This window comes from Arvicanthis niloticus, chromosome 3 (genome assembly GCF_011762505.2).
Source record: "Arvicanthis niloticus isolate mArvNil1 chromosome 3, mArvNil1.pat.X, whole genome shotgun sequence".
Taxonomy (NCBI): Eukaryota; Metazoa; Chordata; class Mammalia; order Rodentia; family Muridae; genus Arvicanthis; species Arvicanthis niloticus.
The window spans coordinates 91903257-91917664 of NC_047660.1; the positions used below are offsets into that span (position 1 = coordinate 91903257).

Here is a 14408-nt window from a genome sequence, read left to right on the forward strand (position 1 = left end):
CCGCAAAGGAATAAATACTCACACACAGGAACAAAACTCAGCAATTGTTTCCCTTCTCAGATGTTTCATCCTAATCCAAGGTAGATGCAGATCTCACAAAAAGAATGATGAAGGATGAGGATCAAGTATGGGTATCTCATCGCTCTTCAGCAATATTCAGAATGCTCACATAGCCATTTATACCACACAGCTTCCAGGGTTGTCTCTCCTGACTCTTAATTCACAACTGGTTAAAATCACACAGACGTAACTTCTACTTTTACTGCTCGTTAATCACTGATTCAATAAAATTAAGTTAAAAAGAGAAAGTAAAGGCTTAAAAGTAAAATGGTCCAAAAATGTCTGCAAATGGCAATATGCCTATAAGAGAAAATTTGATCAAGTTTCTTAGAGTCTAGGAACAAAGCAAGAAGACAGCAAATGTGGGACATAAAATCGGAAGACAGAGCTAACATAATAATGGGCAGGCCATAAATAAAGGCAAGAAAGATCAGATGGAAAACTATAAAAATCGCATTCTGCTGACAAAAATGATTGATCAGTTAGCCTAATTAAAGCATACATTTTTATACTGAGAACAGCAAGGTTGCAGGCTGTGACAAAATCTTTTAAGTACATAAAGGTTTAATTCCACAGGCCTTGGGTAATGGGCAGAAGTCACAGGACAATCTCTCTTCTTTTCCTCCCACCAAAAATAATAATAATAATAATAATAATAATAATAATAATAATAATAATAATAGTTGCATATTTTGGTCAGTGTGTCCTAGAGAAAGAACTTGGATTTGCAGTAGTAATGCCATGCACAATTCTGATGTAAGTAGAGACCTCAACAGCCTGAAGTGGAGCTCTTAATCCTATTCAGGTTCCTGCAAGAAGTTCCTAAGCTGCAAACAGGAGGATGAGTGGAGGTGATGACAGTTACCTAGCCGGGAAGAGAAATAATTAGATTCCTTAGAATGGTTTGTTGCTTTTTCCCCCCTTTTTTTAGTTGTTCCCCAAGGGAATCAGGGCAGTTACCCCAAGGCGGGGGGGGAGGTAAGACTTTTTCCCCCAACAAAAAAGGGTATTGCTACTGTACTGTTATGTTATGGTTGATGCTGACCCAGGATGGATTGCAGAATGAAAGATGCTTTTAAGAAATAAATCTGCTTGGAATGCTGGGTGGCAATCCTTAGTTTTTGGTCCCATGAAACCTTGACCTCACTTGTCAACAATGAAAAACTAGGTAGGTTAGAACCTAATGGAATCGCCAGCTCCTGCTACCCCCATGCTCACTGTTGGAAGATTAGTATGCATTCCGATGTTTGTTTCCAGAATGTTTTGAGCCCCAAATACTGTTGGTTGATAAAATGACCCCCAAAACTAAAGTTTCAGTGCCTCAGTCTAGGCCTGCAGCTCCATAAGCTCAAACTGCTATGCAGCGGCACCTTCCACTGAAGATTCACTGACCTGCTGGTCTACCCGCCTAGCCAGCATTATACTCAGTTAAGGCAAGAACTTGGCTTCTCAGAGTAGAGAAGCAGTTTAGGAGCAGAAAGTAGAAGAAATCTAGAAAAGAATCGTCTCCATACAGATGCATGCCATGGTGTGAAGGGAGAGAACTCAGGACCTACACATTCACTTATCCAGTGATTTCTGTCACTATGATGACCAATTTTTGCCCGTTCCACAAGGTCTTGAACTACTTGGTGACTGGGAACTCATTAAAATCACTGTCTTCTGTAGGAATGAGAATGTTCATCTCAGAAGATTTGGCACTGACTCTCTCACAGTTCAGGGAGTTCAGTTCAGGGAGTTCATGGCAGCCATCTGTTTTGTTAATGGGATTAGTTGGCATTTTTCCCATCGCCTGAACTTTGACATCCCTACTATTGATTATCTCCACAGTGCCCACCACATCATCAAACACCAGGCCAAGCTTCCTACAGTTATCTACTGTAATAAAGTTAACTTTGCCCTTGATTTGCAATGTCATGTTGACTTATTTTTGTATATAAGCCACCTGCTTCAGCTCAGTGTCATCAATCACCAGGTTAGAAATGTTCTCATGGTTTTCCATTCTCCATTTCTTGCCTTCCAGAAGAGCTGGCTCTTTCTTTGTGGCTGGTTTAGAGGACGGGCTAGTTTGGGGTTGAGGTGCAAAGAATAGTTTGGGACCACTCTGAACTGGACCATTCTGAGATTTCAGGTCAGGGTTCTTGTAAGTTTTCATTTCATCAGATACATGTTTTAGGGTGTATGCAATGTTCTCCCCTTAATTTGTGCAAATACTACTGAGCACAAAGCAGAGTCCTGAGAGCCAGAACTGGCAGGGATTTGGGGAGGAGTCAAACCCAGTGGGGGAGGTGGTAGGCCTGATTCCACAGAAGGTCTATATGGCCATCCACTCAGTTCTTTTGCCATTGGCACCATCTTTCTCCAGACCAGGCCAGTGGTATGGAACTACTTAATGTAAGCCTGCAGTTCTGTCGACATACTCAAGTAAGCTCTGACCCAGTCCACATGCCTCTTATCCACATCTCTGTACTCCTTAAGAACTTGGTTTGTTTAAAACACTGCCATGCCATTCATCTCTTTCACAATGGGGTTAGGTTTCACAACCAGAGGCACCCAGCCCAGGGCCTGGAAGCTTTCATTGACAGCTGACAGATGATTGAAAAACTTGCTGCCTCTGTTCTTCCCCCAGAAGGTTTAACTTTTTGGACCTGCTCTGAGATAGGGACCAACAAATCAGAAAGTTTATTACTAGCTGCCTGCTGGCACTGAGAAGCTGCACCTAGGAGAACTAGCTCCAACTTCAAGCCTGTGTGGACCATCTCCACATGTTTCTGCACGTCTCCCCCAATCTCCTTACTCATCTTCAAGTACTCCACCATGGGCTTGGCAAGCAGCGAATCAAATGCTTGCACATATGGAACTGCTCCTTTTGAAGGACTTTCTCCATATATGCAGTGCATGTAAGAAGTATGTGACACAGCTTCTAGTTGGCCCACTGTCCTCTCCAATCTTTCTACAAGATTTTTCATGTCAGCCATAATGTTCCACCTGCTTAAGAGTTCCACTTCACCTCAGGACTCTTCTGTTTTGTTTTTAACATTCATAATATTAACATTGAACATGAAAGTCATAGAGTGAGGTGCATGTAGGTCCTAACAATGTCATTATTACTTTTAATAAAATTCTTTGACTACTTGTGTATAATGAAATGTGATCCTATCCACTGTTCATGTCCCAATTCTACCCCTAATCTCCTTCTACACATCAACCTGCCCATATCATGGCCTCTTCTTTTAATAACCCACTAAGTCTACTTAATGCTGCCCATATAAGCATGGGGCTATCCACTAAAGTATGAGCAACCTATTAATAGTCACAGGTCAAATGAGAATAAATCAGGAGAGGGAAGCATATGAGGAGTACTTAGGAAAAGAGATTGACAAGAGGAACAGAGACAGCTATATCTTGCTGGGAACAGAATGTACCTCTTGATATATAAAACTACCCCTCTCCTAGATGGCTTAGTGGGTAATGGCATTTTTCATCAAGACTGAGAAGCTAAATTCAATCCTAAAGAACCTCATGGTGGAATGAGAGAACTAACTCCCATGAATTGTCCACTGATCTTCACACAGATAATATGGTATGCATGAACCCCTTTGTGTACACGATAAATAAATATGTTAAAAACTGAAAATCTTATTTTTTTATAATAATGATGATCATTAAATAATGACATTAACTATGAAAATGGAAGATGTTGGGAAGAGAAGAGAAAATGGAATAAGAGATTAGGGAAGGAAAAGAAAAGAAGACAGTCACAATGTTACATGAGTGTAAATGAGCACCAGAAAAGCAGAGCTTCGGTTCAAAGCAAACCTGGACTACAACACAAATTGATGGGACAAAAAAAAAGAATATGAAATAGAGGAATGAAATGAGGAATAGATGGTGAGAAAAAGAAGGAGAAAAATGGAAAGAAGGAAGTTAACCAAACAGATACTGGCAAAAATAAGTGGAAAATTGGGAGCAATTGTTTACTGCTAGTGCAAACATAAAGAATAAACATCACTATGAAAAACACAAAATATAATTACTAAATAATTTAGCAGGTTCTCTGAATGTACATCCAAAAGAATCAAAATCAGAGGCATGAACAGAGTTTGACCAGGGACACAGCAGGACTAATTGTAACAGTCAAATGATAGAAGCAGTTGAAATGCCTATGAGTGATGAATATATAAGTACAGTATACACACTGTGGCATATTAATCAGCCTTCAGCACAGTGGAAATTCTGGCAGGTTTCAGTATTATAAAACATGAAAACATTATGCTAAGTGAAATAAGTCAGCAGTCATAATACAAAAAACATGAATGAGTCTGTTCATAGGAAGCACTTAGACATATCAAACTGATGGAAATAAAAAGCAGGATGGTAGTTGTTAGAGACAGGCCAGAGTGGGTGGGAAGGGACTACTTCTTGGGTATATAATTACAAGTTTCCTAGAAGGAGGAGTTCTAAAGATGGTTGGTGGTAATAGTTACACAACAATATTCAAATACTGAATGACACTGAGCAGAAACAAGTAAGAGGTGATAAAAGATGCAACTCATGTTTATTATTGCAGGTTCTAGAAAAGGTAAATAAATTGATTGTATTTTGTGACAGTATTCACCTGAATATTAAAAGAAAATATAAATTTCAATGGTACTAGAATTCACAAAGGCTCTAAAATCACTTCGCAAAGAAGTTTAGAAATTCCTGTGAAGGAAAGTTTTAAATTCTATGAGAAGACAGAAATTAACACGTTGTTAAATCTATTAACTTAGATGGAAACTATAATGCTATTTACAAGAAAAGGCTCTGGGTGAAACCGTGGCTAGATGTGTGGCCACCCTTCCCTGGGCAGCAATCTACCTTGAATTCACTGTGGATCTCTTCCTGAAGCTCTCAGCAGCATGAATACATTAATTTTTGTAGATAGTTCATTCCAGTATTTAAAAATAATTATAGCCATGGGTTAAATCAATTTCTGCAAAAAGATGTCATATATTGCTGACACATCATTCACTACAGACATTGTCTATGGCTGAAGAAGACTGGGTACAATGTCCTGGGAACCATTTTCCACAATAAACTTTTACAGAAGCATTTTCAAGTGGCCCAAGGCCATGTTCCATACAGATTCTGTACAAACAAAAAAAGCACATAAAGCATATGTGTTTATCATAGAGGTTGATGGAGAAATGAGAATTCCCTCCTGGGGCAGACAGCCAAGCCACTTCAAATCAAGTTGCAATCTTACAAATTATGAGTGACTCTTCAGCTGGGACAAACCTCTGCTAATTCTAAATCCCCAGTGTGTTTTGTCTACCTGTTCAGGAGTCAGAATTATTAAAATTACATTTATTTCCCCTTTAAGAGAACTGACCACACAGCATTTTATTCCAGGTACAAGAACAGATGGTATAAATTTGGCTTGGTACTATTTAATGAACCCTATCTTTAAACGAACATACTCATTTTAAACGTGATTATTTTCCTCTAACCTGTCACTATACACCAGGAAAATTCAGAGATAAATATGAATAGTCAGTAAATAATTTATTACTAAAAGTCTTTATTTTTCAAAATCTAGCAATTTAAACTATGAAATGATAAGAATATGTGATTTATACCTTAATTTCCCCAGAGTCTGTGCCAAGGAATTATAATACCCACATGTTCTAAAGAATCATAAAACAGACTTACAAAGGGATTTTGTAAATAAAGCTATTTTGAGGATTTATTTTTATTAATGTGTGCATGAGAGAGAGCATATTGTGTGTGTGTGTGTGTGTGTGTGTGTGTGTGTGTGTGTATGTTTGTGTATGTGTGTATGTGTGTGTGTGCATGTGTCCAAAATGGCCAGAAGATGGTGTCAAATCAGAAGCTGATGTTGTCTGCCACTCATATCTGTAACCTTAGTTGCTATCAGTGAGACAAATGGAGGATGGGCCCTCTGGAAGATCAATAAGTGTTCTGTAACCATTGAAACATAGCCCTCTCTCTCCAGCCTCCAAATATGGCAGTTTTTAAAAGCAGTTTCTCTTATTTTAGTTCTCAGAGAATGTTTCACAATATATTTCCCTCCTTCCCTGACTCCTCCATAATCCATCCCAATATTGTACCCTCCTATTTGTAATTTTAAATCATCAAGGGAAATTATGGCTACCCTAGGTATTCTTGCTCGTGTGGAGGGAGGTCAATTTGTCAGGGTCCAAACCCTTAAAACTGATGCTCCTTCTCCAAGAAGCTATCTATTGCCAATTATTCTTTACTACGGAGAAGATTCTGTACCTACCTCCTCTCTACATGCGGGGATTTTATCTAGCTTGGACTAGTGTAGATCTCATGTGTGTATGTTTGTTTTATTTTTTGTTGTGTTACTGAATGAGTTGTATTTTATTATCTGTTATTACCCTCATAGAATTGATTGCTCGAAATAAAAAAAAAAATTGTGATTACCTACTGGATATGATATTTCATCCAAAAAATTAAGTATATGATGCTCCAAATTCTTCCTGATGTGTTTACTTTAACAATCTTCAGTGGACACTTAATCACTAGTCCTCAGTTTATTTTCAACAGTTTCATAATGAAAGTAAAACTTATATAAGCAAATACAAAAACAGTATTATACAAAAATAAATGTTATAAATATATGAATGCATACAACTTTGGTTTACTTTTGGTAGTTGAAACACAAGGAGATGAAATTACTGTCCAGCTGATCTTTATACCATTTCCCAACCACCTTCTCCAAGTTTATATGGTTCTATACAATTTTCTATTTGTCAATAAAAGAGGCGAAGAACTTGAACAAGTCTGAGTTTAAGGGAAATGGCCATGTTTTGGCACATAGTGAAATTCCCAGCAGCTCCAACAGAAGCAAATGCCTCTATGGCCAATGCTACACCAGTGTCTTCTCCAGAAGGACTCCATACAGGTTTGGAGACAGCAAATACATTCTGATTCCTATCTGGAAATTAAATTGTTTCAAATGACCTACAAGTGAAAAGTGATAAACACATAGAAACAGATGTTATTGGCTAATGTTACTGATACATTCTGTGTACTTGTTCAACCTGAGGAGACCACATCACAGACCTATCATGTAGCTGTTTTAAAAAATTTTCCACTACATGTGCTTTCTCCAGAAATCCTCCAATTCTCTACCCAACTAATAGGCTGTCAGGGTTTGTCGAAACATATTAAAACCATCTATACTAGACTCTACTCTGCCAAATTCAAAGGAATGTTCTCTTTTTGTTGCATATTAAACATACTTCACCTCTTACTGCTCCTCTAAAAACAGCCTACCTCTACTGGCTTCTTGTCGTCCATTGTTCTGATGTTAGTTTGTTGGTTGATTGTTTCCCTAACTTATAGAACAATGTATCTCGCACCAGCCATTTGGTTCACTCCTGTGGTTGAATTTTCAGATTTATAGATTTAATCCTCTTTCTTTATCCCTTTCTGCATTTTCTTTATAATTGTGTTGTACTTTAAATTTCAAATTTATATCTTGTGATCAAACTCTAACCTTGCATATTGAATAGTTTTTTCAGTATTTCCATTAGTACTTTTAAAATGTGCTGACAATTTTATAAATGTATATAATGTATTTTGATCATATCACCCCATATTACCCTCTCTTACGTCTTCTCATATTACCCTCTCTTACACCTTCTTACTCCCACTGAACTCTTTCTTCCCAACAAGTTTCCCGCCTACCTTCATGTCTTCTTTTTATGACCCATATTGTAGTAATTATTTAAAATGGCTGCCGGTAAAACCAACTATCTAGGCTGTGGAGGTTCTTCCTAGCTCAGCCGCCATGTTGCATGGTCAGAGGCCACGTGCACGCAGCTAGACATGGTTAGACAGAAACATCAGCCCTGCCACCCACAAGATGCCAGCATCGGAAATGGCTCTGCCAATCTTCCACACTGTCTCTGCAAGGCTGGGCATTGCCCAGACCATCCCACCAACCACATGGGCTCAGTACAAATAAAACTCTAATGCTTATATATTAACCAAAGGCTTTATATATTTATTAATGCTCAATAACAATATGTCCATACAAAGAGAACTGTTTCCCAATTATCTAACCTAAATAAAAGTTAGACTGCTCTCCATAACTGCGTGGCTCTCCGTTCTCCTACATCTCCATTGTCCCTAGCTCCTCCTCTTCCTTTTCCTTTTCTTCTCCTTACTCCTCCTCTTCCTCTCCTTACTCTTCTTGCCCTAGCTCCTCCTACAGACCCACTGATATTTACTGGAATCATGGACAACTAATCAATGGCTGTGCAGCTGAAGAAAATGATCCTCACTCTTTCAGCAACAATGAACTGTCAATACCTCCATAGGAAGAGTGGAACCTCCCAATACCCTGCTCCATTCATGGTAATCTTGTTATTTTAATGTTAGTTCTTTGACATTTTATACATGTCAATTATTTTATACATAAATTATTCTCTCCTCAGGTTCTCCTATCTTCTTTCTACCAATATCAACTCTTTGATTCCCACCCTTTTTTATTCTCTTTCCCAGAATCGTGATTTTTTTTGTTTTGTTATGTAGGTTAACCCGTGCTATCTATGTAGCTACTAGATTGGGAGTATCTGATGGAGTCACCAGTGACAATTAAAGGCAATAACTCCATCTTTACCTAGATCTGTTCCTAGGAAATAGTTCAGCTGTGCGGGCCAGGAACACCTATGTTAATTCTTTCTCTTTGCTTAACTGTTCATGGGTCCCTTCTTGTGCTGATAACTTGTACAGTCATCTGTAGTTATTGAGAATTTCTGATTGCTATGTCTGTGTATTGCCCAGAAGATGATATTCCCCAGTCTTTTTCTCTATTGTCTGGTTCTTATATTCTTTCCACACTTCTATTACAATGTTTCTAGAGTCTCAGTTCAGATATTATAAATGTCTTATTTATGTATAAGTACTCAACTGTTACTTATTCTCAGCACTTTAACTGTAAGTCTCTTCAATCACTGTTACTCATTAAAAAGGAATACTTTGCTGATTAAGGCTAAGATAGCTAATTTGTCTACTGGTTTGAACATATATGTTTAGAAGGTAGTGTGACATTATTTGAATTTAGCTTAAAAAATTACCGCACCCACCCCCCAGCCTATGATCCTTCCTTCCATGGATTTACTGTACTATAACTTGAGTGGATTTACTGTACTAGATAGAGATTTACTTCGGTAGAAGGGGCCTCAAATTCAATTATCAAGTGGTTGATTGCCTCTATAAATTTCATGCCACTATTACATACGTGGACACATTCTGCCTCTGCCTGGCAAGTTGGTATTGGAGTTTTTTAGGTTCACAGTTAGATAAGACTACTCATAACTTTTCTTCTCTGGTGTCATGCATTGGAACTTCAAGTTCTATGAATGCTAGCCAGAAATGGGGAAGCTTTCATCTCAGTTTCTGCTTGCTTTATATCATGGAAACAAATTGTGCAGTATCTTCAAAAATAGGGTCTTATTGTCTAGGTCTGGTGAGCAACTAAGGAACAGTAAGAGTATGTGTTGTTTGGGGTCTGGGTTTTTCTGACCAACTCTTAAGTAATTATCCCAAGCCAGGCACAGGGAATTCTTATTTAATAACCAATAAATTTCCCGGAGAAGACTATTTCTCTAACTCTCAGTATATTTTAGTTGTCTACAATTCTTCATATAGAATTTTCTTCTGTGCACTTTAGTTTGTCTATTGTTGCTGTTCTTGATGTCTAGACAGTCATATTATCGGTAAGACTCTATGGATGTAGCTTCTGACATTACTATTAGACACAATCTCACACTCCTCTATCCTCTGGCTCTTGCAATATTTTATGTCCCTTCTTATGCAATTATCACTTAGCTTTGGGTGCAAGAGATGTTTTCTAGATGTATCCAATTGGATTTAGACTTCATAGTCTACATTTTGATTGCTTATGATTTTCTGTAATGTTCTCTGTTTGTTGCAAAGGGAAGCTCTTTTGATGAGAAGAGCACACTTACTTGTGAGTATAAGAACAAATATTTAAAATATGATTGAAGGTCGTGTTACTTTAAGAAAATATCAGTTGTAGGTGCTCCTCCAAGATCATGAATTCTCTAGCACTGAGTAGTTGGCTAGGCTTCTAGTACCAGGCATGATTTTCCTCTTCTTGAGCAGGTCTTATTGGTTGTTACCAAGGTATGAGTGCTATTACTGTACCCTTGGCATGTCACCTTGCAATGCTGGGCATTGTTGTGGTTTGTAGATAACATGGGTAGGGAGGACTGTTGTTTGTTTCTCTCCTTTGGAAACTTGCAATCACCTTGCAGTACCATGAAAGCCTGTCTTCATAAAGGAAGCTTTCAGGTTAGTTTCTGCTCAGGATCTCTGAGCCCTGATTCTGAGGTATATGACGTCTTCAACGATAGGAACTTGCCTTTTTATTTGGCATGAGGGAAGGTGAGGAAAATAGCAATAACCTTTAATGTTTTGAGAGTCTTTTGGATAATTCCAACAATGCAGAAGAGGGATTCTTATGCCTGGTGTTAGATTTTTGTTATATGTCTTTTGGCTATTAAAGAGAGCATTGTCATTTCAGATAAGAAATTTTAATTTAAACTGTATGTATATATTTATAAATGTACTTGTGTGAATTATGATTTTACTTTACATAGTGAATAATATAATTTCTTTTACTTTTGTAGATGCCCTTACTATTATTTTACTCTCCTCTCTCCTTCTGTATTTATCATCTCCCCTCTCCTTTATTACAGTCTCCCCATTATTCTTATTTTTCAGATCAAAACTCTTATACCTCCTATTCCCATCTCTGTTGCTTCCCCATCCCTCTATCATGGCAATGGTTCCTTTTTACTTCTTTAGTTTCTGCAGGTACTCAAGGATATGTACTTTCATCTGAATATTTGAATCTAGGAGCCCCCTGTAGAGAAAATGTGATGACCGCACTCAGTATGATTATTCTCATTCTACCCATTTACCAGCAAAGTTCATGATTTTATTTTCTTTAGAGTTGAACAGTATTCCATAGTATATGTGTACCACATTTTTATTATACATTTGTTGCTTTATTCCATTTTCTAGCTACTGTGTATGAGCAAGTATCTGCGAAATAGGATGTTTAGAAGCTATGGGAATATTCTAGGTCATAGTATCACCTCCTTAAGGCATCCCCTCTTAATATTCTCTTTCTAAATGTCTGGCCTCCAAAGGAACTCAAGGTGAAGGACACAAAATTATAGGATCCTAACTGGGAGTCATGTTTTAATGAGAACATACAGCATTTGTTTTGTGTGCATGGGTTGCCTCACTCGGTATATATATTTCAATTTTTTCCTTTAATTATAAATTTTACGATTTTATTTCTGAATATAGATGAAGAAAATTCAATTGTATATATACTGACCATATTTTCATTATGTAGTCATCAATTGATAGACATCTGTCTTGAATCCATTTTCCAGGCATGGAAGAGAGGAAGAATATAAATAGAGTATCAATATCATGAGGATGAATAAAGTATCAAACATGAAGAGAACATATCTCAGGTAGTAGAATAGAAAGTCTTCAGTGCATTGGGAACATTCTGGATTTAGAGCAAAGGCAGTTTTGATCTCAGTATGTGACCAATGAAATACAATTATAAAGGTGTGGAAAGTAATGAATAGACTATTAAAATTTGTACCTTGACGTAGTATATATCACCTCTGCTTCCACTTACCAAAACAAATCACATGAATAAAGAGGTAGGAAGCAGAAGTGAGAAGCAACTCTGTTCTTGAATGAGGAGAACTGAAATTTTGTGAGTCAACCTCAATCATTACTAAAACTAGGAAAGCTAAGGGGAATATCTGAGCAGTGGAGAAATGTAATAAAGTTGTTGGTCACATGACTGCTGTCTTAGTTATTTGTCTTCTTACTGTGACAAAATATTTGACAAAAGCAACTTGAGGAAGAAAGGGTGTATTGTTTTAAGGTTCATAAGGTCAGGGAAGGTGCAGTAGAGACAGCATAGACAAGCTGGTCACAGTGCATCTACAGGCAGGGAGAGTATACAAGCAGAGAGAAAGATGATGGCTAGTGTCCCGTTGGCTTCCTCTTTTATCCTTTGTCTTCACTATGGGATTCTAGTCTATGGGATGTTACCTCTAGTCTATGGGATGGAAACATCATCACAGACATACACAGTATATGTCACCTAGGTAATTCTTGATGCATTTAACTATGAAGTTGTCCTCACGTCCACAAATACTAAATTGCATCATCTTGAATTTTCTCACTGAATATCTTTTCTTCCCTATGGCAGTGCAACCAACTGTCCTTTTAAATATATTTAAATATGTTGCATATATTTAAAATGTATGCAGCTTTCTGTTTCTAGCAGTATTGCTTTTGCTATTACCACTATCTCATGTGGAGATAAATGAAATTGTGTCGTCTTTGTGTCCAAGTTCTATTCATAAATCATCGTTTTACAAAAAATTTAGAGGTGTGTCAAAATGTAGATCAAAATTCTTCCACTTGTATCTGATTTCATATGAAAGTGAAAATAAGATTTAACCCTCCCAACAATGACCTTGACAAAGTTTCTCTCATAACAAGCTCTCTAACCTGGAATCCAGATTCTCTGGCCAATTCTTCATCAGTTCAACTCAGTGGTTCACTTTCACAGCTATGTAGTATGTAACCTCTGTTCTGAAGTGATCCTCCCATTCATTCCACTTGCCTTGTTCTTTTTCAACTCCTGAGTCTCAAATTACAATTTGCTTCAGGACCTATCACTTTTTAAACCAGGTTTAGTGATTCCATTGACATTTTTCACCTGGCTGAGAACAGTAGAATACCTAGAAGATTGCAAGTGCTTAACAGAATTGAATGAATGGCTAAACCAAAAGTCCATTCTTTATACTACACTACCTCTAAATATTTGAATGGAAATCATTACTTCCTTTTGTGGATTTAGTTGAATGGAATCATACAGTCTGCATCCTAACATATATAGCTTTCTTTTAGTCAATAATTATTTTAAGATTCATCCATGTTGGTCCATATTATTGTTGAGTAGTATCCATTTGAATAGCTACGTGACTGACAGTGTTTATCCATTCACCTGTTGGTGAGATTCAGTCCAGCACAGCAGTCAGCAAGCAGCCTTGTACATGTGTCACTGTTTTGACCACTTACTAGTCCTTTCAAAACTTACTACTGGTTTAAGTATAAATTAAAATGCAAAACAACAAAAATACCCAATGTTTTTCTCAACCTGCCAGATTCCTCATCATTTGTCTTTTGACCACTTTATTCTTCAGAAAATTGAACAACTTCTAGACCCTCAGAAGTGTTTTCATTCTCTTCTCCATCAGTATCTTCTCAGGTTTGCTTCTACCCTCAACAAATGGAATCATTTGTCTGATTTACTCTTTTGTTTTTATCTTCATTTCCTAACTATAGTGTGTTTTTATATAAGCAATCACATCTTTGTCCATTTTATCACTGGACTTTTAACACCTAGAGTATTATCTCACACATAGGCACACATATCTTAAAAATTAGACAAAAGAGAACATTTTAAGCAAAGCCATATGTAAGCTCCGAGAGAAGATTAATTTCATGTTTATCTCTCCACTGATCATCTTCTATGAAAGCTGTATGTACTGTTATCCTTACTTTCTACTGCTGTCAGAAGAGCTTTGTTAGAGTTAATGCAATGATATACTGGATCAATGAGACAAATCTTTAAAGTCCCTGGCTCATTGTTGCCATGTATTTGCTCTATTTTTTTCTTTCCATAATTGCTTTTACTTTCTTGTAATAAACCTATCAATCTGAAAGGGAAAGATACTGCATATTAAATAAAAAACTATTATATGTATGTATGCACTTGTGTATACAGTAAATAGATAAAGGTCTCTATGCATCTATATAATACATTTTGAGAAATAAAAGCATATTATTGTTTAAATTTCTCATGCATGGTATATGGCATATGGGAACACAGATAAATACGTTCATATAAATAGAAACATGCTATGTATCTAAACTATTAATATAGTGTTCAAGAAGGATTGAATTATTTAAACATATGTATAATTATATATATATACATACATATAAGACAGCATATACAGCAGATTTTGAAAGCTGTGGGATGTGTGTTGCACCATAAAAATGGAATAGTTTAAAAATAACAGGAACATCTTTCTGCTAAAGAAAAGAATTCAAAGTAGTGATGTCACAAATATGGTGACAAGCTCAGAGCCTTCTTATATGGTCTAAAAACGCATGGGGCGTTGATTAAAGGGGATTTTTTGTTGTTCTTTGGTTGGTCATTGGGGTTTTTTTTT

The 14408-nt window shown here is 37.0% G+C and overlaps 1 pseudogene; it reads right to left on the reverse strand.

Annotated features, from left to right (window-relative positions):
• Positions 1-1624: 1624 nt before the first annotated feature.
• On the reverse strand, positions 1625-3057 carry LOC117706258 (adenylyl cyclase-associated protein 1 pseudogene; annotated as a pseudogene).
• Between the last annotated feature and the right edge of the window lie 11351 nt (positions 3058-14408).